This window comes from Apodemus sylvaticus, chromosome 1 (genome assembly GCF_947179515.1).
Source record: "Apodemus sylvaticus chromosome 1, mApoSyl1.1, whole genome shotgun sequence".
Classification (NCBI taxonomy): Eukaryota; Metazoa; Chordata; class Mammalia; order Rodentia; family Muridae; genus Apodemus; species Apodemus sylvaticus.
Window position 1 is genome coordinate 183,256,561 of NC_067472.1, and position 26,878 is coordinate 183,283,438.

A 26,878-nucleotide genomic window follows, 5' to 3' on the forward strand; every position below is an offset into this window, starting at 1 on the left:
CCGAAGAAAGGAGAGCTAGGTGCAGCTGGGCTCCGGGCGCTCTCGCCCTTTTGAGGGCCGCGCCGAGGCAGGAAGAGCTTGAGTCCAGGATAGCCCCTTTGGGTGTGTGGGGAGGAGGGATTAAAGGTGCACACCATTAATCTCGGAGTTCTAGCCTGGTCTGTATAGTGAGTTCCAAGACAGCCAGGGCTACATAGTAAGATACTGGTCTCAAAAAACAAAAATGTGTATAACTAAAGAGGAAGGAAAAGAAAAAAATAAGAAAAGCAGTTTCTCTTGCATTCCTAAAGAGCCTGGTGAAATTTTACAAGCACTTTATTCAGAGGCTCCCTGGTCATCCCAGGAATTCGCTAATGGCAAAACGGAGATGTCCTTAGTGTTTCTTCCTGCTTCCTGCCCATCCTGTGGAATATATCGAAAGTCAAAGCTGTTTGGCCAGCTGAGGAACAGGCGAGGGCCCGAGGGGCTGCTTCTGGGTTCTTCTGGAGTGTGTGTTTTCCTGGCGTTGCCGGCTCTATGTCTAGTGACTGTTGCTAATTTTATCTCACGCCTCCCTAAATGGCCTGGTGGTGAGCCCTGGGAATCAGCGAGAACAGCGGTGGCCTCTGCCCTTCTGTGTATGTTGGGAGCTGTTTTTTCTTGAGAACAAACACAAATCAAGGCCATCCTGCTTAAAAGAGGGAAGGAGCAGCCCCCACGGGAGAGCCCACTACCAGTGGCATCAGGAATGGCAGGGTCCAGGGCCAACAGCACAGTGGCGGGGGTGCTGTCTCCCCCAGTACAGCGGTGTGTGTGTGTGTGTGTGTGTGTGTGTGTGTGTGCTGTGTCCTCCAGTACCGTAGCGGAGTGTTGTGTCCTCCAATACAGTGGCGGGGTGCTGTGTCCTCCAGTACAGCGGCTGGGTGCTGTGTCTTCCAGTACAGTGGGGGGGGGGGTGCTGTGTCCCCTAGTACAGTGGTGGGGTGCTGTGTCCTCCAGTACAGCAGCGGGGGTGCTGTCTCCCCCAGTACAGCAGCAGGGGTGCTGTCTCCTGCAGTATAGTGACGGGGTACTGTGTTCTCCAGTACCGTGATGGGGGTGCTGTGTCCCACAGTACAGTGGCGGGGGTGCTGTCCCCCCCAGTACAGCGGCGAGGTGCTGTCTCCTGCAGTGCCGTGCCAGGGTGCTGTGTCCTCCAGAACCGTGGCGGGGTGCTGTGTCCTACAGTAGTGTGGCGGGGTGCTGTGTTCTCCAGTACTGTAGCAGGGTGCTGTGTCCTGCTGTACCGTGGCCTGGTGCTGTGTCCTCCAGTACCGTGGTGGGGTGCTGTGTCCTCCAGTACTGTGGCAGGGTGCTGTGTCCTGCAGTACTGTGGCCTGGTGCTGTGTCCTGTAGTACAGCAGCGGGGGTGCTGTGTCCTCCAGAACCATGGCGGGGTGCTGTGTCCTCCAGAACCGTGGCGGGGTGCTATGTCCTTCAGTACTGTGGTGGGGTGCTGTGTCCTGCAGTACTGTGGCGGGGTTCTGTGTCCTGCAGTACAGTGGCGGGGTGCTGTGTCCTCCAGTACAGTGGCGGGGTGCTGTGTCCTCCAGTACTGTGGCGGGGTGCTGTGTCCTGCAGTACTGTGGCGGGTGCTGTGTCCTGCAGTACCGTGGTGGAGTGCTGTGTCCTGCAGTACCGTGGCCTGGTGCTGTGTCCTCCAGTACCGTGGCGGGGTGCTCTGTCCTCCAGAACCGTGGAAGGGTGCTGTGTCCTCCAGTACCGTGGCGGGGTGCTGTGTCCTGCAGTACCGTGGTGGGGTGCTGTCTCCTCTGTGACTCTTGGCTCGCTCGCTGGGTCCCTGGTTGGGTTGGTCTTCTGTGTTGTTTTGTTCTTAGAGGGGCAGAGATGGTCCTGGCAGATGTAAGAGATAAGCGACCAATCACCAGTCAGTAAGCCACCAGTGCTCACACTCCCTCCCTGTCCTGCCCAGGGCTGCTGGTCATTGCCAAGTTCACCTGCCTGCGTCCAGGCATGAACGGGAAAGCAGTGCAGTGGCTTCAGTATGAGGCCAGGTCTGGGTCATGTGCTTGTCAAGGCCTGCAGGTCCTCGAGCTTGTGTCTGTGTCTGCCTGTCCCTAAGCCTCCTGAATGTGCCACCACACCTAGCTTACCTTACTCAGTGAGTCCATCACTAGACATCAGTTGTAAAGTAGCAAGAATGTGAATAGATCAAGCACGCTGACGCACACCTAACCCAGCACCTGGGAGACAGAGGCAGGGTGTGTGAGCATGAGGCCAGCCTGAACTACAGTCAGCCCTGCCCCCTACACACACACACACACACACACACTCACACACACAATGAAAGAAAAGCCAACACACACGGATTTGTTTTAAGACATCTTGATCTCTGGAAAGAACTGGATCCTTTGTAACCTTTTATACCCATTTCCCATGGACATTTGTGGGTTGCCCTTCTAGATCTCCTCCTGACTCAGGGCCCAGTGTGTGCTAGCACATGTAGTATGAACAGACTCACTTCATCCTTAAAATGTTCCATGTGCTGCTGGCAAGATGAGATTAGTGGGTAAAGCACTTGCCAAACGCCTGACAGCCTGAGTTCGATCCCAAGAACCTGTATAAAGGTAGGACAGAACTAATGTCAGAAAAGTCCTAGTTGTCATTTCTCCGCACGTAGCTCTCTGAAAGGACTGTCCCAGCGTGTCCCACACTTCTGCAGCTATCCTTTGTCCTCACTGTCATGGTGGCCATGCACTCCTGCCTCAGGGCCTTTGTACCAGCTGTTCTGTGGCCTGGAACTTTCCAGGGTAGTCTTAGTTTGTGATCTTACCCATTTGGGTGTCTTTCCACTGTGCGAGTGGGCAGCCCTGCCCCCGCAGCCCCATGTTGTCATCTCAGTTTGTACCCGACCCTAGCCACCACTGGTGTTGTGCAGTGTGCTTGTTTAGCCTCCCCTACTAGGACAGTGGCTCTCCTGCCACCCCTCCTAGGACAGTGGCTCTCCTGCCTCTGCTGTGCTCTCAGTGCCAGACTTGGGTTCAAGTGTGCCAGGTGGCTGTTGCAGCAGGAAGATCCCACGCCACTTGGCCAAAAGTATGACCTTTTCTTTTCCCTTTTTATAGGTGCCTCACCTTCAACCTTGGCCTTTGACCTTTGACCTTGGCTCTCGTGAGACCTTCAAAGGTGCACTAGTATCCAGGGCTTGCTGAGGTAAGTACAGTGACTATTCATTTAGATTTTATAAGCAATACACATGCCTTTATCCTTTTTAAATATGCATGTAAAGAGTATCAGAGATGAGCACCGTCTCCATCACTACCCCCGCCTCCCACCCTCCCTTAGAGGTGAGTTCCGTCATTCACTGCGCCATGTGCTGCTACCCCGTTTCCCCCACACACATATGTATGCTTTGTATTTCAGTCTGTCGTCTGAGAACAAACCCAGGCTGTACAGATGCTTCTGGAGCACCGTCAGCAAAACAGTGTGTCTCAGTGAGCCTTGTATGGGCAGTCACAGTCAGAGGGCTTTGGTTTTATACAGTCGTAATTCAATTTAAACTTTATGTAGAGTAAACTTCACTTTTTTTTTTAAGTTCTCACAAAGGAATTCCCTTGTGAGCCTACTATATAAGGAGACACAGAACGGGCCTGTAACTCTGCCGTAAGCTGCCGCTCTCTCTGTAGGTTCAAAACTCAGCAGCGGCGGCATAGGCGCTGGCACACGATTGAAATATTTGTGTGTAGTAAATACCTATCTGGATGTGTAGGTTTAAGTAGGTTAAATGTGGGAAAATTTGGGCATGATTTTTTTTTCCCTAGCAAGTATTGTGCACTTTCATGTTCTGTGACAGATTTTAAGTTGTAAAGTCAGTTTCAGGGCACTCGCCCATTTTGGTTTCTAATGAAGCGTCCTGAACGCCTTTGTGGCAGGGTGCCGGGCAACAGTGCTGCCTGCTCCTGGAAAGACGGGCAGACCGTGGCAGTGTGGACAGTGGGAGGGAGGGGAAGATCTGAGTCCAGATGCTGGACGTGTGGCCAGCTGACACAGACACTGGCAGCCATGCTATGGCTCTCAGTGAACCCCGGGAAATTGCTCCCCCCCTACCCCCAGCAGTTCCATCTCGGTAAAGTTTTGTCAGATCCTCTGAGACCAGAGACTGCTCCTTGTGTGGGTGTGCAGGTGTTAGACTTCTGTTGTTGTTCACCTTGGTTTGCTTGCTTGTTTGTTTGTTCTGTTTTGTTTTCAAGACAAGGTCTCGCTATATAGCCCTGGTTGTCTCAGAACTCACTTTGTAGACCATGCTGCCCTTGAACTCCCAGAGAGCCTCTGCCTGCCTCAGCCTCCCAAGGGTTGGAATTACAGGAATGTGCCTCTGGGTGTTGGGTTCCCCTGGAGCTGGAGTTCAGTGCTTGTGAGTTGCCCTGTGTAAATACTGGGAGCCCAACTTGGGTCCCCCGTGCCAGTAGCTGCTCTTAGCTGCTGACCCTTCTCTCGGTTCTTGAGACAGGTACTTGCACTGGACCCTGAGGCCTGCCAGTTAGTCTGGCTGACCAGTGATCCCCAGAATCTACTTCCTGCCCCCCCCCCCAGCCCTGGGAGTACAAGTACATGCGGGAACACCTGGCTTTTCACACGTGCCAGGTCCTCACGCTTGGGCAGCACACTTCACCAAGCTGTGTCCCTGCCAGACATGGCATCTTACTGTCCTGCGGTCTGTACCAGGTTCCAGCTCTCTCTGTGTGTCTGTTTGTCTGTCTCTCTCTCTCTCTCTCATCTTTTGTGACTCAGGAAGCTCACCACGCTGTGATTTTGCAATGTCTGGATTTAGCTTTGTTTGATGTTTTCCCTTGACTCTATCAAGGTGATATTGTGAATGGGAAGAACATCACAGAGGTAGTGTCTCCTCCTCAGGGTATTGTCCCAGGGATCCACGGTATCTGTGATTATTACCCCCCCCCCCCAGTGTCATCTGACTCACTTGGCTTAGGTGGTGTCTGTCTGCCAGGTAATTCCCCTGCCAACCCCACCGTCATTTTCCAAATATAAGCTCAAAGGCTTTTGGAGGGAGCTTTAAGAGTCTCTGATGAGACTCTGCTTATCCACAAACTGCATGCATTAATGCCAGCATCTTCTGGGAGCTGTCTCCCCTCTCCGTGTCCACTGAGGTGTCTGTAATGTCCCCATACCCTCCCCATCTGTTAGCTCCAGTTCTTGGCTAATTGGAGCACAGGGCTAGAGGGAAGGTCCTTGTCAGGCTAACAACTTTTGATTTAAAATTAAAAAAAAAAAAATTCTCACACAGTGGTGGGCCAGTGTCATGGCTGGATGCCACCCCATTTCTGGGGGCTTTTCCCCTCTTGGCCACAGGGTTGCTGCTACATTTCCAGACAGCACAAAAATAGGGATTAACTCCAGTGACCCGTGTGAGCACTCCCAGAATCCCCTAGATGACACCACTGTCCTCTCATTGGGCAGAGTGGTGTCACATTCCCCACCCCCCAGCAAAGCAGGTAGGAAAGTTCATCTAAGTTTCAGCCTTCTGGCCAGAGGAAGGGGCAGTGGAGAGAGTCAGATGGTAAACCAGGCGGCAGCAGCAGCAGCAGCGTCTGCTCCACAGGGGAGAAGAGCGGTAATAATTGGTATTAATGGGAGCTGACTCTGGGCCAGGCCCTGCTGTAACTCTCCATGCATGATGAGCTCACTCTGTCCTTACACCCACCCTATGAGGTCACCGCCATCATTGCCCCGTCGTAATGCTGTGAACACTGAGGCACGGGATGGGGAGGATGCTTACAGAGTAGTGGGCCCAGGGGGAACCCAGGCAGCCTGTCTCCAGGGCCCTGCCAGGCCCGGCTACATTCTTTCCAGCTCCTGTTCGAATTCTTCCAGCCAGGGACAGATGTGGTGTCCATTTGTCTTGGTCTGGTTCTGGGGTGCGCCACCCGTCATATATACTCCTTGCCAGACCTAAGGGGCATGGGGGGTGGGGGCAGGGCTTGTAAGTTGCCAGGGAAAATACTTCTGGTCTTCCTTTCCCAACCAACAGTACCTGCGCCTTTAGTTATTCTGTCTAAAAGGCCCCTCTTTGCTGCCTGCCTGGCATCCTGCGAGTTACTTCAGCCCACGTTTCCTGTGTCCCCGTGTTCATCGCTGGGTGCAGCATGTCTTCAGAATGACAAGAGCTGTAACCAGGAAAGCCACAGGGCCCTGGGCATCCCGGGCGGATACCTAGCCCTCACTTGGCCTTCTCCAAGGCGGTCAAATCAAAATGGGTTGACCGGGAACCAAGCACACTGGTCCAGAGTTCAGCCGACCCAGGTTCAGTCTCAGCTGCGCCTCTGCCTGGGCCCAGTTGGACAGCTTAAGCCGTGGGGGCTGCTGTTTGTCCCTAGAGGTGGTTTCAAAGGTAAAATGTGCTGACAAACCTAAGTACCTGGGACAGTTCCTAGCACGGGGTGGGGTGGGGTGGGGTGGAGGCGGGGTCACGTAATGGATGTTGATGATGCTGGTGTTGCAGGTGCTGATGGTGGGGACTGAGGTAGCTCATATGCATTAGCCCTTAAAGCCGTAGCTGCCACCTACCAGCTGCTGCAGCAACACCACTACCGCCACCAGCCCTCCCTGCTGCCATGGTGATCCTTGCCTTGCCAAACTCTTAGGGTGCCTGGATGTAACCGACCTGTCTTCTGAGAACAGGAATTCGCTGCTAGCTTGAGGCTTGGGCCAGGAGTTTTACAAGAGAAAACAGGAATTTTCTTTGGTGTGCGCCAGGAACGCACAGCTGTTCGTCCATCCCCCAACCTAGTTTCTCATGAAGCTCCCAGGCTTTTTAGTGCTGGCCTTGGAACTGCGTCTGCCCTTGACCTCTGCAGTCAGAACACATGGATGCTTTGTACGGCCCATCGCCCAAATCCCAAATTAGACCTGACAGTGTGATTTATTCCCTCGGACGGAGCGGGAGGGTAGGGCCCCAGTGGGTGATTCTCTGGAAGGTTGTCAGCCCGAATCAGCCCCACACCCTTCATACATCCTTGCCGCTCAAGCATCCTCCAGCTAAGAGGGTTCCCAGGGTGGCTCTGGCTTCTGAGCAGCCTCCTCTGCCTCCAGGGACTGAAGGTTGGCTGTGTGATCCCTGAAGGGGTGACAGTGTGTTTGATGAGGCAGCCTCAAAACCTTATCTAAAGACCTCAGCTCTGGGTGGGACCTTTCGTCTTCCCAACAGGAAGTGGAAGCAGCACTTCCCAGGGAGCAAACATTCCGCCCGCCCCTCCCCTGGGCCTTTCAGTGAGGTAACCTCCTGCAGCCAGAGGCCTCCGCTATCCAGCAGCCACCAAAGCTCATCACAGTGTGTCTGCCTCTAGTGACTTTGTTCATTCACAGGACTGCCACCCACAGTGAGATTCTAAGGTAGCAACAAATGAACCTGAAATCCTAAAATGAGCGCTATCAGTGCCACTCCTTACTGGGGAGCTGTGGCAGGTCAGGTAGAGCTTTGGTTTTATGTTTCAGGGCCCAGGCCCTGACTGAGGCTCTCCTGTCTCCTGTCTTGAAGCTTCACAGCTGAGAGAGACAGCCCAGGACAGGAGCATGGCAGTGCACAGGGCTCTGAACAGTAGGCACACTTCCATCTCCAGTCAGAAAGGTGAAGAGGGCATGAATACAGTGGCTGCAGAGTAGATCTGTGTGGTGCTTACTTATTGAGCACCTACTGCATACCATGCTTCCTTGGGACTCTGAGAATTCAAAGTGATCAAGTTTTTCCATCTTTAGGAGCCTATGGCTGCTAAAAGATACAGAACTCAGGCATATATGTGGAGGCTTGGCGTGTATAGATACCTGTCGTGGGAGGGGCCTAACGGAGACAGTCACTGAGTGGGACTGGGATGGGGGTCCCAGGAGAGGGAGCAAGCAGTGCTGGAGAAAGAAAGGTGGAGCCATCATGATTGGGAATTCTAGGCCAGCCTGGGCTACTTGAGAGACCTTGTCACCCCAAAACACACACATTAAAAAGCTTAAAACAAGGATGGTGGCGCACGCCTTTAATCCCAGCACTTGGGAGGCAGAGGCAGGCAGATTTCTGAGTTCGAGGCCAGCCTGGTCTACAGAGTGAGGTCTAGGACAGCCAGGGCTACACAGAGAAACCCTGTCTCCAAAAAAAAAAAAAAAAAAAATTTAAAAAAGCTTAAAACAAGCTGGTAATGATAGTGAACACCCGTAATGGTTGGGAGCAGAGACAGAGGAATCACCACAAGTTCAGGGCGCCCCAGAACTACATGGAGAGAACAAAACAAAAACGACAGGTCTGGCAAGACAGCTCAGAGGGGAAAGAAAGGCATTTCTGTCGAAGCAGAAGACCCGGGTTTGCTTCCCAGGACCCACGCCAAGGAAGGAGAGCCAGTTGCCTCTGGTTGTTTGTTCTCTGACCTTTGTATGTATATTGTGGTATGCACAAGCACACACAGTAAATAAATGTAAAATTTAACTTAAGATATAGTTAACATAGCCATATTACTATGTTTATTTTATAAACTCTATGAAGTATGGTGACTCGTGAAATCAAAATTGATGTCAGATCTGGGAGCTAAAATGTAGTAATACTCAGTGTAGACCTCCAGTGGGGAAGCTGGGGTGTGGTATGGGCCCTTAGGGCCTTGATACACGGCCCTGGCCCCAGGGGAATGCATATCTTTGCTGATATATCCATCTACACTGCAGAAGTCCCCTTGGGATGAATTATCAGTGCTCCCCAGACCGCGTCAGTTTGCCTTCCTAAAACCCAAATTGCTCAGAATCCCAAAATGCGAGTGGCTCATAATAAATCCAGCGTCGGATCAACCCACAGCTGGTTATCACTGCTGTTACCATTAGAGCTCAGATCTCACTGCCCGTGATGTCATTACTGAAAGGCAAGTGATAATCACAAGGAGATACTGTCACCTACTCACTCAGTGACTCAAAAACAGGGAAAGCACAGGGTTCCCGGTGTAGCCTTGTTAGGGACACAAGCCTTTTTCCTACAGGGCTGCGGGGTCTGACCTATATGTGAGTGGGGTCTCCCAGGCTGTGTGGGCCGCAGGATCTCCTTGTAAAGCAGGTGATGGTGTGGGAAGAGTAGCTCCCACTTAGACTCAGATTTGCAGGCTGCTTGGGGGTTTGGAGAAGGGAGGTGAGATTTGGGCCCAACTGCCAGGTGAGTTAGTGAGGGTATTGAGTTGGGCTACATGCTGTCTGACACTCTGCCTGGGAGAAGGGAACAGATGTCACCTTGCCCTAGATAGGGAACCAATGACAGACTGCCAAAGGCTACCATCAAAGTCCAACTTAATGAGCCAGTGAGTTTTACTGGGGTCACTTACAGGAGTGTGGGTGAGGGCTTCCTTAGAGGAGCAGAAGTGACTCAGAGCTCTTCACCCAGCAGCTGATGGCGCTCAGACAGAACCTGCTGCACAACGTGTAAGCAGCTCTACAAATCGGGACGTAGCGCTTCCAGACAGCTCACGGATTCACTGATCTGCAGCTTCCAGGCAATTTGATTACTTTCTGTCTCTTCCGGTGGCTTGTCTTGTCTGACTGTATTAGAGTTCTTGCTGTTTATATAACCTTGAGAGAGGTACCTACTCAATCTGGTCAGTTTCAGGGACTTCCTGAAGCTCTTGAGTGACTTGCTTCTAGGAGCTTGCTTAAGGAGCTTCTAGGGAGAAGGGAATGCTTCATCTCCCTTCAGAACATCCTGGCTCTATCACTTGGTATGATGGCTCACAACTTAAATCTGACCACTCAGGAGGCAGAGATAGACCCACCCTGGACTACATAGTTCTGAGCCAACCATAGAGAGACTTTGTCACTCACTAACACACACACATACACACACACACACATACACACACACACACACACAGAAAGAGAGAGAGAGAGAATATTGTAAGTCATATGAGCTCCCCTGTCAGGTGGGCTGCTTTGCCTCCGAGGAAACGGCTCTATAGTTCTGCCTCAGTGCGAAGCCTTGTAAAGCAATGCAGGAGGAGATGCGAATATCCCAGTGTACAGCCCTAGGCTGGTCAGAGAACTGTGAGAGATGGCAAGGTGGCAGGAACATGTGGTTCTGGGGTGAACAGGAGAGGCCTAGGCAGGAAGAAAACCCAGGGTCCTCAGTAAAACAGAGTGAGTGCTGAAAACCAGGGCTCAGGGTCCTCACTGGAGGAGGGATGTACCAGAGAGAGGAACTGTTACCCTGAGGGAATGTGGAGCGAGGCAGAGAAGGCAGGGAAATGGGGGCCAGTGGAGAGGTGAGGACAGAGGAGCCGGACCCTGAAAGTGACAGAGCTGGCCTCTGGACTCCGACGGGAGGCACAGGTGACATAGACACACCAGGTAAATGTGTGGCCCTGCACATTTATGTGTCCCTCTAATGCTTAGGCCATGGACTGCAAACGTTTTAAATGGCTGTCTCCTGGGTTGGGGGAGTCTGGCACTCACGGGACGTGCCCTTGGGATGAGCTATTCAACCCTGCAGTGTGGCATGAGTCCTGTGCATCTGACCTGCAGTCGCCAGCACATGTTAGGAGGTGCAGTCACTGGAAAGCTTGCCCGACTATCTGGATGCTCCCCAGATTCAATCCCTGGCTGCCTGCTGTTGGACAGGCCAGGCATGCCGTCCCCACTGGTAAACTGGGATCACGGTCGCCCCCTGGAGCCGTGAGAAGCTCCTCCTATGGCCTCAGCTTTAGGGGTCTAGTTCCTGAGGTGACACAGGAAGCGCTGGGGGTGCTTAGAAAGGAGCTGCTGTTGGGGTAACACCGCGTCACCAAGAGTCTAATGATCCTCACCCCACTGTCTGGGTAAGCAGTCACTCCATAGCCATGTGGCTTCCCTGGGGACACTAACCAGAAAGACAGCGCACAGTATCTAGAGAGAGCAGAGGGAGGGGACAAGACAGCCTCAGGGGGCTTTTCTGAAGCATCAGCAGCATCAGTCTTCATCTTGAAGGTACATAGGAACCCCCACACTGGCAGGCTCAGGACCTGTTGTTTGTGGTAGAATATCTCCTTTGCTTACCCAGCAGGTGTATCCATTGCACTCTGGGTGTGCCGACCTCTGCAATTTTCCCAAACATGGGGAACTCAGCTGCATAATTTGTGGAGCCTTACATCTTCTCTGGATAAACCAAAACCAAAACAAAGGGGCTGAGGTAGGAAAGTGTTGGCTGTATACAGGAAGCTAACAGTCGTTCCAGCACCGTGAACAAAGGCAGAAAGGTTGGCCACAGTGGGCCCAGTGAGCTGTCCTAGGTTTGGATTGTTTGCATTGTTTGTTTTCTTTGAGTTGGACTCTTGCTATGTAGCCCTGGCTGGCCTTGAACTCATGATCCCCTTGCTTCAGCCTCCATGGTCTGAGACTATAGTTTCATGGAAGGGTTGCAAGGAATGAAGAGGCAGTTTGGTTTTGAATTCCTCTGTGTACATGCAAGGCTTAAGATCCCAGCACCCTTCTCCTCCAGGAAAGCCGGGCTCCTGGTCAGAGGCTCCACCATCCCCCTGCCAACTGGCTGGCCTACCTGCGGGATTCAAAGTCATTTTCTGTGTAGGAGAAGGTGCCCCAGTTCTAGATTCAGTCCCAGGAAAGAGCAGCCTGTTGGTCACTGTAGGTCACGGGAGGCCCACAAAGCAGGTCACCGCAGCTCTGACGTTCCTCTTAGGTCTTAGGCCGCCATGACTCATGAATCTGTCCTCTCAGCGCCAAGGCTCCCTCCCGCTCTCCGGATGGGTGTCCTCATTTTCTCTCAGGCCCCGAGCTGGAGCTGCCTGGTGCCTGCTCCTTCCGCATTCCCATTCCCCTGTTTCTTTCATAGGATGTCAACCCAGCATGCCTCTCTCGGCCAGGTGTAGGGCGACGTAGGTAGCCAGGAGGGGTCCCCACATTGCCATTCCCTCCCAAATGTGGTTTCTTTGTGGGCCCAGAAAGTGCGGTGGGCACCGGTGCCGCCGCCGTCATTCAGGAAGGGCCCCTCTGCAGCTCACCTGTGAATGCTGGCAGATTGCCTGGGTGTAGAAAGTCCCAGGTTCCCCTTGCTGCTGCGCAGGCGAGCAGCCCTGCTGTTCCTTCCTCTAATGGCATAGCTGCCAATCCTCAGCAGAATGGGCTTCCCTTCAGAACATGGGGCCATGCCATAGAGCGCCTGGAAGTCCTCACAGCTGTGTGGCTTCTTAGCAGCACTGCCTCCATGACTGAGGTGCTGGCAGGGACCCATAAACAGGTAGCCTCCATCAAGCCTCTCTTTGCTGCCAGTGTGATGTGGGTGGCGACTCAAATCTTCCGGTACCGGTGAAGGCGGGTTGGTTTATATATATATATATATTATGCTAGTACTTGGTATTGGACCTAGGCAAGTGTTCCACCACTGAGCCACGCCCCCGGCCCCTCATGGGGGATTCTGGGCAGGGGCTCTACCACTGAGCCACATCTCCAGCCCCTCCCTGGGGGATTCTAGGCAGGGGCTCTACCACTGAGCCACGCCCCCAGCCCACTAGTTAATTCTAAGCAAGCACTCTTCTACTGAGCTGCACCCTTAGCCTTCTGTTTACTTCTGTTGAGACAGCCTACTTGCTACGGGAGCAGGCTTGCCATCTGGTTTTACAGATGGGGAACTGACATGCTGGGAAGTCGGGTCCCTTGCCTGTGCTATACATTCACAGCAGATGTAAACGGAGTTGGAATTGGGCTCCAGCCTGCCTGGCCCAGTAGCCAGAGCTCGTGTACACATCCTTTTTTATTATTATGTACTCTGTTTCCTTCAGCTCTTACCATAATTGCACAGTGGGTTGTACATTACCTGTCTGCCAGTCAGCCAGTAACTGTCTTTTGGTGTTTCAAGGTGGAGGTCTTATCAGTTAGCCCAGGCTAGCCTCCAGTCCTCCTGGAGGGCCACTGCAGCTCTCTTGCAGTCCTGTCCGTCGCTGCATCCCCAGCTGTAGAACAGTGCTTGCTGCACAGCAGCCCCGTAGGGGACCTTTGCTGCGGAACTGAGCAGAGTCACCGGTGAAGAGTGTGGAGAGCTGGGTCCCTCAGGCATTGCTGGCGGGCATATAAAGTAAGACATCCATGCAAAAAGCATACGGACAACTTCATCAAAACTAAGTACACAGCTGTCATATGACCCAGCCAGTGAACTCTTGGGCACCTAGCCCAGAAAACTAAAACCTGTGTCCACACAAAAGGCTGCCTACCATTGTTCATAAAAAGCCTTGCTCCTTACGGCATCTGGAAACAGCCCAGTATCCAGGTAAACAAAGCCGTGGGGTGTTGGTGCTGGGCCACAGTCCTCAGTAGAGGCTGGGAGTGTCAGGCAGGCTGAGGGAGCCATCCTGTCGGGGAACAGTGCTGAGTGAGGGAAGCTGTGCCTCGAGCCCAGTGTGCAGCATCTGGACATGGAAGAGCTACAGAGCTGCCCGTAGCCATGACTGACTGGCTAGGAGTAGGTGTTGACGGGAGGTGGTCAGGGCCATAAGCGGCAGCGTGAGGGAGATCTCTGCAGTGATAAAGTCTTCCAGAATGGGGGACAGGGTGCAACCCAGGGGTCACTGAAAGTCATCCGTACACGCTCCCTGTGCCTGTCATGATAGTGGTGGGTACAGACACACGCACGTGATAAGCTTGTAGAGAACACACACACACACACACACACCATGTTTGGAAAACCTGGATAATGGGCTGGCAAGATAGCTCAGCACGTAACGTCCTGGTCAGCCCACTTAAGTCACATAGTCACTGTCCAGCTCCACAAACACTCACAATGGCGCCTGTGCCCCTCCTGCCACACAGATTAACATTCCTAAGAAGAAAAGCTGAGTAAGGTGTAATGCGGAGCAGTGCCTAGCCCTTGGAAAGCTGAGACAGGAGAGTAACCACAAATTCAAGGGTAGCCCAGGCTATGGTAGGGAGTTGCAGGACAATATGGGCTGTAAAGTGTAGGACCCTGTCTTAGAAAATAAAGGAGAAAAAGTCTGAATAAAATCAATAGATTGCATGTTTATGATACTGTTCTAGAGTTGTGTCCAGTATTAGAATTTACAAACTGTGTTTACTAACTTTTTCTATTATATCTCACAATGCCATGTGAATCTACAATAATCTCAATAAAGATGTTATTTGATGAGATTAATTGGCTCCAGGTATACCCAGACTCAGAACATGGCAGCTATTACCGTTACCACTGTTCTTGTAACCTCATAGAATCAGGTGGTGCGAACTGTTGTTTTGTGTCTTTATGTGAAATGTAGACTACTTGTCTTGCTCAAATTCTCTCTAAGAGACTCTAAATACAAATCTGTTACATAAAAATAAAGGAAAATGCACAATCTAAAAAAAGATGTTTTTTTCCTTTGAAAAGTTAAGAGTGACCCATGGTGACATATACCTGAAACCCCAGCATTTGGGAGGTAGGCGCAGGAATGTCGGGAGGTCAGGGTTATCCTGAGCTGCTCATTGAGTTAGTGGCCTGCCTGGACTACATGAGACTCTGTCTCAAAAAAAGGAAAAAAGTTGTCAGCGGTGCTGGGCATAGTGGGGCATGTCTGTAACCTTAGTATGGGGCCGGGGCAGGATTGAGCGAGATGGGGCGTGGCGGAGCTTAGAGGGCCTTGGCTGAGCGTGAGAGCTGACCTTCAGGCCCTGGAGGGAACTGGGCAGATTTCGCATCTCTGAATGGTTCTGGCAGCTCTACCGAGATTGGGGTCTAAGATCGGGGTGGGAGCACCAGCTAGGGACGTCGGAAGCCACCCATCCATCCACAGAGTGGGACGAAGACAGCAGACCAGCCCTCAGTGACAGGAGCAGGGCGGCTGCTTGCCCATTCTTCTGTTTGCCCACTCACTTAGGAGGGGGAGGGAGGGAGGGAGACTCTGCGCACAGAAAAGCCTCTCTGACTCCAACATCTTCATCTTGTAGAAATAGGTTTTTCATCACCCTTGGGGCCTCCACAAGGTCCCCAAACACAGGAGCCTGTGAGACCCTGTCCTAAGAAGGGGCACAAAGAAGAAGAGCTGTTTGGGGTGCTGGGGACAGTCTATTCAGTATGTGTCAGCTAGAGTTAGACTAGTTGTAGGCATGTCAAAATTCGTCAAATACCACTGGTTATGGTGGTTCGAATAAGATGGCCCCATAGACTCTAGCATTTGAATACTCAGTCCGGTCCCCAGTTAGTGGTATTGTTTGGTCCCTACGGGTGGGCGGGCGTGGAGAATCTAAAGACTGTGCCATTTGGAGCTGGCGTACTCTATTTCCTGCTTTGGTACAAGAAGTGAGCTCTCAGTCTTCCCGTTCCCATGGCTGCTGCCTGCTTGCACTTCCCTGCTGTGACGGACCTGGACTCTCACCCCACCCCCACCCCACCCTACCCTGGGAACCATAAGCCCAAACTAAACCCTTCCGCCTATAAGCTGCTGTGGTTATATGTGAATACACTGTAGCTGTCTTCAGACACACCAGAAGAGAGGGTCAGATCCCATTGCAGATGGTTGTGAGCCACCATGTGGTTGCTGGGATTTGAACTCAGGACCATCGGAAGAGCAGTCAATGCTCTTAACCGCTGAGCCATCTCTCCAGCCCCAGTTGTGGTGTTTTATCAAAGCAGTAGAAAAGTAGCTAATGCGGGGGGGTGGTGGTGGCGGCACATGCCTGTAATCCCAGCACTCTGGGAGGCAGAGGCAGACGGATTTCTGAGTTCGAGGCCAGCCTGGTCTACAGAATGAGTTCCAGGACAGCCAGGGCTATACGGAGAAACCCTGTCTCGAAAAAACCAAATCCAAAAAGCCAAAACAAAACAAAACAAACAAACAAAACAAAAAAGAAAAGAAAAGTAGCTAATGTACTAGCTATGGTGGCTCACAGCAGTAATTCCTGCACTTCAGAGGCCAGAGGATCAGAGGTTCAACACCCTCCTCAGGATGTTTCAGGCTAAAAGGAAAAAGGAAAGAAGCCGGGTACCCATACACAAATCATCAAATATGTACTAAAAACTTAACATTTTACAGCATGTAACTGTATTTCTGGGATTGAATACATAGCTACATACTGTCGAATAGCAATAGCAATAAAATAGCCATGTGCCTGGCACTCCCTGCTAAGTGCTTTCCAAATCCGTGTGACAAGCTGGGACTCAGTGCTTCACAGACCAGCAAATCTCAGGAGCAGGGCGCCCAACTACTCACAGACCAGATCTGGGCAGGCTGAGTTCGGAGAGCATCCCTTTGTTTTCCACTCCTCTCCAGTGCCCTTTCACCGGAGGAGATGGGGGGGGGCTGGGAGCCTTGGGAGGTCCACGCGCACAAGGTCCTCGGGCCAAGTGCCACCTCAGAGCTCACAGCAGCGGGCCAGATGCTCAAATGCAACCTTTGATGCAGGAACAGAGCAGCTGCAGGAAAGCCAGCCAGCTCCAGGGCCTGCCTCTCATCCTCAGCCCCAGCAGCTGGAGATGAGCCCCCTGCTGCCACCGGATGGCAGAGCACAGGACCTGCTGCAAGGCAGCTGCTGTGAGGATGGAGAGGATGCAGAGGGCCACTCTGCTGGGGCTCCCCGGGGCCCCACAGACACAGGACATCACTGAGGACTGTTCTGAGGACCCACAAGCCATCTCTTTGGATTCGCCTTCTGTTCTCACTGCTGCCGCCCACTTCCCTCTTGTAGAGATTTTACTTTAAATAATCAAAAAGTAACTGGCTGGCCAGGGGCAGTGACACATGTCTGTAATCCTAGTACCCAGGGGGCTGAGGCTGCAGACTCACACGCCCAGCCTGGGCTATGTAACAAGACCTGACTTAGAAAACCAGAGCAAAGACAGCTGGCTAGCATGCAAATCTACATGGAGATTCTTGGGCTTGAAACACACTGGCATCATCTGGCCAAACAGGAAAGCCATTTCATATGTTCTCCAAGTCCAGAGGTAGACGACACCAGACTGGATATAATCAGCCACTCAGCATGTGTGTCACGGGTGCCAGCTCTCAACCTTGGCTTCCTCCTTCTCATGTCCCTAGGTCCCAGAAAAGCTTCCAGTGACATCTAGAGCCACGTGCTTTCTTGTCTAAAGGCATTGGAAAGACCTGTCCCCCATGAGCGCTAAACCTTTTCAGGGTATGATTGGTCCAGCTTAGGTCATGTGTCCCTGTCAATCAGCCAGTCAGATCAGAGAGGAGACACTCACCCTGTTGCCTTTGACCAATTGAGTCCCTCCTTCAGGAGCTGAGGGAGTGGGAATGGACCTGGCATCTCCACAGGGTAGAGAGGCCTCTGCTCCGTCCTGACTCCAGCTCCCACGCTCACAGATCACATCAGGCCCAGCTGTTTGGTGGCTTTTGAGAATAAAGAAGTGTGGTTTTCCTTTGAAAAAGTCCTAAGCCCTGTGTCCTTTCCTCCTGCACGCCTGCCTCCGTCACCCTCACGTCCCCACAGGGAGAGAAGCTGAGACTAGTGTCACGGGTAGATGGCTATCCTGCTGCTAGAGCCACCTCCTCAGATACGTCGATTTTCTTCCTTTTTTTCCTCTACCCTTCCGTCCACTACTACCTCTTTTCAAAGTGTCTGTCGTATGGCTGTGGCTATGGACCTATTCTTGCAGAATGTATCTTGAAGTTTCAGTAAAGGAGCAGCTTCTAACTGGGTGTGGTGGTACACACCTCTAATCTCAGCACTTGGAAGCAGATGCAGGTAGATCTCTGTGAGTTCGAGGCCAACCTGGTCTATTGAGAAACCCTGTCTCCTAACGCATCCACTTCCAGAAACACCCTCGCATGTGTTTTCTGTCTCTAATGATTTTCACAAAGCATCTGTGTTTGAGAGCTAGCCACATTATTAGGCACCAGCCGTGATAGTCCAGCTGTCCCCAGGTGCCCCCTGCCACAGCTCTCGTTTCTGGTCCCCTAGTATGAGGTACCAAGTTGTACCAGATCCACACCTCAGCAAAAAGTGCTTCAGAGAGTGTCGCCATGCCTGCGCCCCATGAATCTGTGAGACTCATCTCAGGGTGGGCTTTGGGCTGCAGATGGTGGGCTGATGTAAAGGAGGCATTGCCCCTCATTGCCCCAGCTCCCCCCACCCGCCTCGCTGACCACAGGTCTGCCTGCACGGTTTTCTTTCTGTTTGCTTTTGTGGTTTTGCTACGGATCAAACCCAGTGTCCAACTCAAACAAGGCAAGTGTTCTCTACTGCTGAGTCACAACTCCATCCCCTTACTGGTGGATTCTGGCTCTGCTGCTAGGCCACGCCCCCAGCCCCTCTCTGGGGGATTCGACCTAGGCCAAGGCTGTACCACTGAGCCACACCCCCAGCCCACGGTTGCTTCTTGTCACTCTTTCCCCTGCACCAACCAGCCAATAGGTATAAAATGTGGTCTGGAGGTGTTCCATTTGCTGTGCAGGGGATCGACCCAGGATCTTGTACATGCTGATAAATAAGTGTTCTACCACAACATTTTTAAGATTTATTCTTATCATTTTAAGATTTGGTTTTTTTCCCGAAACAGGGTTTCTCTGTATAGCTCTGGCTGTCCTGGAACTCACTCTGTAGACCAGGCTGGCCTCAAACTCAGAAATCCACCTGCCTCTGCCTCTCAGAGTGCTGGGATTACAGGTGTGTGCCACCACCGCCTGACTTAAGATTTATTCTTTTTTTTTTTTTAAGATTTATTTATTTATTATAGTAAGTACAATGTAGCTGACTTCAGACACTCCAGAAGAGGGAGTCTGATCTCATTACGGATGGTTGTGAGCCACCATGTGGTTGCTGGGATTTGAACTCAGGACCTTCGGAAGAGCAGTCAGTGCTCTTAACCGCTAAGCCATCTCTCCAGCCCCAGATTTATTCTTTATTATTATGTGTCTTTATGTGCAGGTATGCTGAGGCCAGAAGAGAGTGTCAGATCCCCAGGAACCGGAGCTATAGGTAGCTGTGAGCTGCCGGATGTGGGTGCTGGGCACCAGACTGCAAGTGCTCTTAACACAGAGCCGTCTCCATTGATGGACAGTCTGGTCAGTACCGAGTATCTCATGGCAAGGAGATGAGAGGACACACCCAGGAAGGGAAGTTTTGAAGTCAGGGGTCTGGATTTAAATCCTGATCCAGCATGTAATCTGGCAAATAGGTGAATCCTCTCTAAGTCCCAGAGCTTCTGCCTATAAAATGGAACTGGAGATAGTATCTGTATGGTTTGGCCCCTGGTGTCATGTCCTCCTATGTCCATGCGGCAGGAAGGATTGGGGACCGTGGAGCAGGGAGTATGGGGGAGGCAGCTAGGACTGCCTACTTAGCTCTCCTCTAGCCCACCCCCAGCAGAGGCAGTGGAAGAGGAGAGTTATCAGGACACGGGGAAGTGGGCCTGTTCGGCAGTAGTTCTTTGGGGGCAAGCTCCATCTTCTTTGTCACAGTTCAGTCCCATAGCAGACACCAAATACAACTTAGCAGCCACAGTCCAGTCCTCTCAGCAGGCAGACACCAGGCAGCCGTAGCTCAATCCTGATGAAGCTGCCAGGCTCACCAGCTGGCCTGAGGCGAGGCTGCTGCAGTGCCGCAGTTCTTGGGCGAGTTGCTCTCTCAGCGGCGGTGTTATCACAAGTTGAGCTCAGTGATGCTTTGTAAGACAAGCCAATACACGTGGGTCTTTAGCAAAGAATAGCAAAGCGGAGCAAACCAACCAAGGCTGGTGCTCGTCTCCCACTGTCCGTGGGGTCGTAGCCATGCTCTGTCACCAAGCGTCCTTTCCGTGTCTGCTATATGCAAACATCGTCTCACCTGTGTGCCCCAGCAAAGCATCATTTGATAGAACTAACTTTCCAAAGTACTACAAGTTTCCACTTCACCTACCTCTTACTCTCTCTTATCAGAAGCTCTTCTCTCTCCACAAGATTTTTTAACCTTGGGGTTGGCAGGTGAACAAAAAAGAAGGGTTGGAATGCTCTGGGGAGCCAGTGAGTGTTTGCTCTGCACCAGAAAGTGAACTCCACCTTCCACTCAGATCTGGCTCCAGGGTGTCCTCAAGCCACAGACAAAGCCACCTTTGGTTATGGCCCAAGGTGGGGAAATCTCAGCTGTTAAGGACCTTCTAAGTCAGCGGGCAGACTCTGAACCCAGTCCGCCTCTTATGCAAGTTACTTCTACTCTTGTGCCTCAGTTCCTGCTGTGTAGGGGATGGCAATGGTACCTCTCTAGGAGGATCGGGCTGATCAGATGAGCCAACATAGGAAAGCGCGGCTTAGAGCAGGGCCTCTGTGCACACACTGGCTGGGATCAGTCTCCTTCCAGTCATGAAATGGCCTTGGTGAGGAGGGTCACGCAGTAGGTGTGACTACTCATCCCATGGCTGAGCTGACTGCTGGAAGACAGAAAGCCTAGGGAAAGGCAAAACTCAGGAAGCAAATCAGCAACTGTCCCTGGACAGAAGGTGAGTCTGGCGGATGTCTAGACAGAGAATAGTGGGAACAGCACCCGAGCGTCTAGCCGCACGCACATCCTTGTCGTCCTGCACCCATGGCTGGGCGTGGCCAGGTGAGGGGTGCACAGCATTCATCCTAGCACTCTGGAGGGGAAACAGGTGAATCTGTGAGTTCAAGGCTAGCCTGTTTTACACAGTGAACTTCAGACCAGCCAGGGCTACATAATGAGATCCTGTCTCAGGAAAAGGGGGGGAAAAGGTGTATGCAGGGGTCGGGGAGGGGCACGCAGAACAGAAGCATTCAGATTCAGAAAGCCGAAAGGCGAGTGCTGGACCAGCTACTCCTTTTTACTATGAGAGCAGTCTTTGGCACAGGTGTCTTCCCCTATCCCTACCAGACTTCTGTTTACCTTTGTGGTTACTAGAATTAGCCCCCCCCCCCCCAGAGCTGCTCTTTGACTCCATTCCTCTGACCCAGCCCACTGCGAACTTATCTTAAGGGAGGCCAGTTTGCGTGCACCCACCCGCCCTGGTGTCCTAGAGGACAGACTGAGCGGCTTCCATCCTCAGTCTGTAGACCCAGGTTGGGGTTTAAGAAGGGAAATAAAGACATCACTCTGCCCCTGTCGCCTCACTACAGTGGGAGTGGCACTGCCTGCCCTGGGGTCTGCTGGGATCCGCCGGGGGAAGAAGGTTAATACATCCCCCTCTCTGGGGCCCCGCGGGACTGGCTTTGATGTAGAAAATTGTTACAGTTTTTTTCCTTTGATTGGTTGGCTTTATCTTCAGAGACAAGATTGACCTTCAACTACTGATCCTCCTGCCTCCACCTCCTGAGTGCTAAGATTACAGGTCAGGACCCAGTTGATGTGGAGCTGGGGGTCAAGCCCAGAGCTACTTCGAGCTGAGCTAGGTTAGGGCTGTGCATTTAGCTAAGCCACACCCCCAGCTCTGCCTTACCATTGCACAAGATCTCGGGACTGTGCATTGAGTGAATAGAAATGGGTGTGTGTGTGCGTGTGTGTGTGTGTGCTTCCTTGTGAGTGAATAGAAATGGGTGTGTGTGTGTGTGTGTGTGTGTGTGCTTCCTTGGGGGTGTTTGGTTTTCTGAGACAGGTTCTCAGCCTGCAGCCTCAGCTGGCCCCAAACTTGGTGATGATTGCCCCGCCCATGTTAAAAATACCTTAGCTAGGCTCAGTTGTACACAACCATTATTCCAGCACTTAGAGCCGTGGTTCTCAACCTTCCTTCCTAACGCTCCAACCCTTTCATACGGTTCTTCATGCGGTGGTGAGCCCCAGCCATAAAAGTATTTTTGTTGCTACTTCATAGCTGTAATTTTGCTACTGTTATGAATCTTAATGTAAATATCTGTGTTTTTCCGATGGTCTTAGGTGAACCCTGTGAAAGGGTCATTGGTCCCCCCAAAGGGAGTCGAGACCCACAGGTTGAGAGCCACTGACTCAGAAGACTGCTAGAAGAGAGCATGAGGCCAGCCCTAGCTGTATAGTGAGACCAGGGAAAGAGAAGTGGATGGAGGCTGAGCTGGAGACTGGTTTAGGAGGCTGGGGCGCTTGTAGACGCCCCGGGTTAGGTTCTCAGAAACACTTGTAACTCCAGTGTAGGGGGTTCCCACCTGCACACACACACACACACACAGGCAAATAGTCATACACCTCCAGGGGCAGAGGCAGGAGAATCTCTCTCTGAGTTTGAGGCCAGTCTGAACTACATAGAGAATTCAGGACAGCCAGGTTCCAGGACAGCCAAGGACTACTTAGAGAGAGACCCTGCCTTTAAAAAAGAAGAGGAGAAAGGAAGAAAAAAGAAAAAGAAAGAAAAGGAAAGGGGAAAAGAAATCAAAGGGAAGGGAAAGCAATTTGGGAAATCCATGAAAGTATAAACAATACAGCTCTATCTATCCCAGCCTCTTTTTGAGCACGCGCACATGTGTGTGTGTGTGTGTGTGTGTGTGTGTGTGTCTGTCTGTGTGTGTGTCTGTCTCTGTGTGTGTGTGTGTCTGTCTGTGTGTGTCTGTGTCTGTGTGTGCACGCGCATGCGCTCACATTCTTTGCTGCAGGAATGTTTATCATCAGTGGATGCAGGGCCATGTTCCCCTTGCTCCATGAGCCATCATTAGGGCCAGGGCTATGTTCTTTGTTTTTGTTCCCATTTATAATCAAGGCCATTAATCTTTTTTTTTTTTCATCTCTAGTTACTTCTCTGGGATCAAGTCCCAGAAGTAGCAATACTAGTTTCGAGGGTAAAAACATTTTTACGTTTAAATTGGTTGCCAAATTGCCTGGAGAAATGTTCCACCAAGTGTGTGTGTGTGTGTGTGTGTGTGTGCGCGCACGCGCCTGCTTTTGTTTAAAAGCACTGTAGTCTGGAGGGCCCCATTGCCATGTCCTGTGCTGGACGGGCCACTGTTGCACTGTCCTCCCGGGAGCCTGAGCCTCGAGCTTCTCTCCTTCCACCTGGCCTGAGGCGCCCAGCGCTGCCCGGGGCAGGATGATGTGAACAGAGCAGCCAGCTCTCACCATCTGCCAGCCAGACCAGTGCCTGGGAGGAGACTGTAACCCTTCCAGAGCCGTCTGTAGTGTTGCTGCAGGCACGGGTCCAGCATTCGTGTTCCCGCCATCCTGTCATTCCTTGTGTTCTGTGCTCACCTCCCTCCCTCTGTCCCCAGATAACCTGTGCTTAGTTGCTCTGAGACTGTCTGTGGTGGGCACACCTGCCCCTCCTACCTCGGAAGAAGTGTTCTTTTCCCAACAGGTCCAGACATCTGCTTTCACACAAACCCTGCCCATGGTTGGAGGGCAGGTGAGTGCTTCTAAGGGACAGAAAGAATTACAGGTCTAGCCTGGGTCACATGTGCACACCCCCCTACTCAGAGTAGGTCGTATGCAGACTCACAGAACAAATCTGCAGGTCTCCAAAGACAGTGCTTTAATGACTGAGATGTTTAAATACATTTATATACTTTTAAAAATTAGGGGTTGGAGAGATGACTCAGCAGTTAAGGGTCCTTACTGGTTAAAGTCTAGAAGACCCACTCAGATTCCCATCCAAGGACCCATGTCAGGCTGGTCACTACCTGGGACTCTAGTTCCAGGAGATCTGAAACCCTCCTGTACCCATAAACACATGCAGGCACATACATACATACATATATACATATACATATACATATACATAAATAAAAATACATTTTTCAAAAATTCACATATCTAACAAGGCTTTGCTATCAGAGATCTATAGACCAGGTTGGCAACAAACTCAACAGAGATCTGCCTGCCTCTGCCTCCCAAGTGCTGGGATTAAAGGTGTACGCCACCACCAGCCTAGTGAGTTATTTTTTAAAAATAGGGGTGAGGAATATTCGGGAATATAGGAGAGTGACATCAAATAGCTGTGTGTGTGTGAGTGTGTATGTGTGTGTGTGTGTGTGAAGATAGAACCACTAGATATGTAAGATAGGTATATTTGGCAATTGTTTAGAGCTGGAAATAAAACTCAGTTGGCTGTGCTTGCAGAGTGTGGAGCCCATGCTGTCTTTAAACAGAATGGCTGAGGTGACCTTGACCTCCTCACCCAGCTGCCTCCGGCTTCCAAGTGCTGGGATTACAGTCTGCATCCTCTCTCTCAGCTCTAAATTTTATTTAAGACTAAGAAGGGGGAAAAAACTGCAATGAGCCACTAACTGGTATAGAAAGTCTATCCCAAGGGCCTTGGTCAAAAGCACCATCCTTGGAGAAGAGGCACTGGCCGTGGAGAGCTTCATGGTTGAGAGCTCATGGTTGAGGGTTCTTTTCTGGGAAGGCTGGGAATCCTGAGGACCTGGTGCTTCCCACCCAGGCAGATCCACTGTCAGCCTTCTAGACCTTTCCACTGTGTTGACCTACATTGAAGGGAAGAGAGGTGAATGGCCACAACAGTTTTAGCATGCGTTTTTTTTTTTTTTTATACAAAAGATAATATGCCATTCTTCTGAACTCCATATTGGTTTTTGGTTTTGAACTTTTGTTGTTTTGTTTTCTTTTGTTTTTAACTTCAGTCGCTGGTAAAAGTAACTAATTTTCTTGAAAGGTTCTATTTGTGAATGAGTGTGAACCTCCTCTAAACCGCACACAAAGGCGGCGGCGGATGCTGCTTAGCGGTGGCAGAATATGCATATGTGTGTGTGCAGGTGCGTGTGTCGTGGAACGCAGAGATGAAATTCAGGTGTCTTCCTCCGTTGCTCTTCGCGGGTTCTTTTGTTTTGTTTTTTTATTTCTGGTTGTTTTTTTGTCTTTTTTGAGGCGGGGCCCCATTCAGAAGCTGGAGCTTCTCCACTTGGAGCTGACGTCTCTCGCTAGACTAAACAGGCCGGCAACCTCCCGGGATCTGCTTGCTCCCCTGACCGTGCCACCATCTTGGGAGCCTGAGACAGAGCAGTGAGTGCCTTGAAGGCCCGTGGCTACCTCTCACTCTCCCCACATTCGGTGTGTTGTCAGTTCAGCCTCACGAGTGCTTAAGCAAACACTTCTCCCTGAGCTGTCTCCTCAGCCGGGTGGAATGACTGCTTAGCAGTTAAAGGCATGTGGACCCAGGTTCAGTTCCCAGAACCCCGAAGGCAGGTTACAGCCATTGCAAACTTCCAGAGGATAGAAATAACATCTTAAAAAAAAAGTTACCAGTACCAGTGTCTGTAGTGTGCCATTCACTGTGCAGAGTACTTCATGGGAACCTTCTTGCTGGGTCCACTAGTAAGGACACGTGTGACACTGTAGTTCTCCACGGTACTTACTGGGACTGCAGTTTGATCCCAGACAGGCTGATTACCAGAGCCCGAGCACTGCCAGTCATCAGAGATTGAGGGCAGGCATCAATCAAGGCTGTATCCATGGCCATGATTGTGATGGCTGTGGATTTGATGTGCCAAGGTTTGACTCCCACTTGAACCTTTGGTCTCTCTGTGATCTTCAGAGGGTGGCTTGCTGCTTTGAGCCTCAGCTCTACTGTGTAAAGTGGGGGAGGTAATAGGTCCTCCTCCGGAAGTGCCATGTAGTGCCATGCAGGATCAGCGGGGTGTAAAGGCAGCTGTGTTGGGGAGAAACAGAAAGTAAGAGAAGGGAGAGATGGGTGGGACTTGGGGAGGAGAGGCATCCTAGCTGTGTGGAGCTGGGAAGTCTCCAGTACCTGATGGAGCAGGCTGCAGCTGAGGCCCCAGCTCAACGGAAGTGGGGGGATGGGTTTCTCCCACTTGTGACATTGGTGCCGGTGCTGTCAAAAGGTGCTGCACCGCTGAGGGGGTCACAGCTGACCCTGGAGTCAGCAAACTCAGGTGCAGAGCCCCGCTCCTCCTCCCCCTTTCTGTGGGCCATCCCGAATAGTTCCCCTCTTCCCAGGGCACTTTGCTTGCGTGTTCCCTCGGTAATAGATAGAGGCTTGAGCCCAGGGCTTGATGTCCTGTGCTCTGACAAGGATGTGGCAGTGATGGGTCAGGGAGCTCTTAGGATGAAACTCGGTCGCTGTGGCAGAATGCTGCCTAGTGTAGCCCGCACCCCATTCTCTCCTTCCCCCCTGCAGAACCCTTTCTCATCACTCTCCTCAGGTCTCCCTAATACCACCCCCAGTATCCTCCCAGCCCCCCAGCCGTCCCTCAGGTGAAGACATGGAGAGTCAGAGACTCTCCAGCCCAGCCCCCCAGGAACAGGATACGGCTTGAACAACTGTTCTTTTACAAGGATTCCCTGGCTGTGTTTAATCAAGATTGTCAAATATTGATTTAATCTCCAGGCCCAACAGATGTGATCCTAGCAGGTTTCAGTGGCAATTAGCTGGAATTAGCTTGCAAGTCAGGCTCCATGCTGACAGGATGCCATCTTCTGCCCAGGAGCCTAGCTTGGCCACAGGAGCAAGCCTTACAGGGGACCCCCTAGATGTTTATCTGTGAGTGGGGCCTGGCTAGCCCATGGGAATCACCTGCCCCTTACTGTGATAGTGGAAACGAGAGGAGGCAGCTGTGGACCCCTGCTGTCGTTCACCAGTGAGCTTGACGGCACCCACAGGCAGCTGGAGCAGAGGCCATGTCCCCCAACATGTTGTCACCTCAGAAGGCCCTTCCTCCTGTGTTTGAGGCCTGACTCTATCATACCCCGCCTGCCTTCTAGGACATAACTCTTGCTTCTGGGTGGGCCCGTTCCTAAACTCACAGGCCAGGAAGCACATCCTTCCAATTGTGCATTTTAGAGTCTCATTTACTTAAGAGAGTGGGACTGTGCCCAGAGTGGAACAGGCTGTTCAAGCCACACGTGCTCTGGGGGGAGGTGTGACACCTTCCCTCGCCCATCTGGTCCCACAGGTGCTCCAGGGCTACCTCCTTTACCCCAGGCCCTGGGCTCCTGGGAAAGAGGGCTTGTTCACTGCGCCTCTGATTCAGAAGGAGCCATCACGGGGCCCGCATTTGGTTTGCGTTAGTATGTATTAGGACAT

General features: G+C 51.8%; 1 protein-coding gene across 1 annotated transcript in view; it reads left to right on the plus strand.

Annotated features, from left to right (window-relative positions):
- Sipa1l3 (signal induced proliferation associated 1 like 3) overlaps positions 1–26,878 on the plus strand; it is a 197,181-nt gene that overhangs the window by 81,249 nt on the left and 89,054 nt on the right. Inside the window, 1 exon segment of the mRNA XM_052199676.1 lies at positions 3,105–3,192. The gene's annotated coding sequence lies outside the window, so the exon portion shown is untranslated.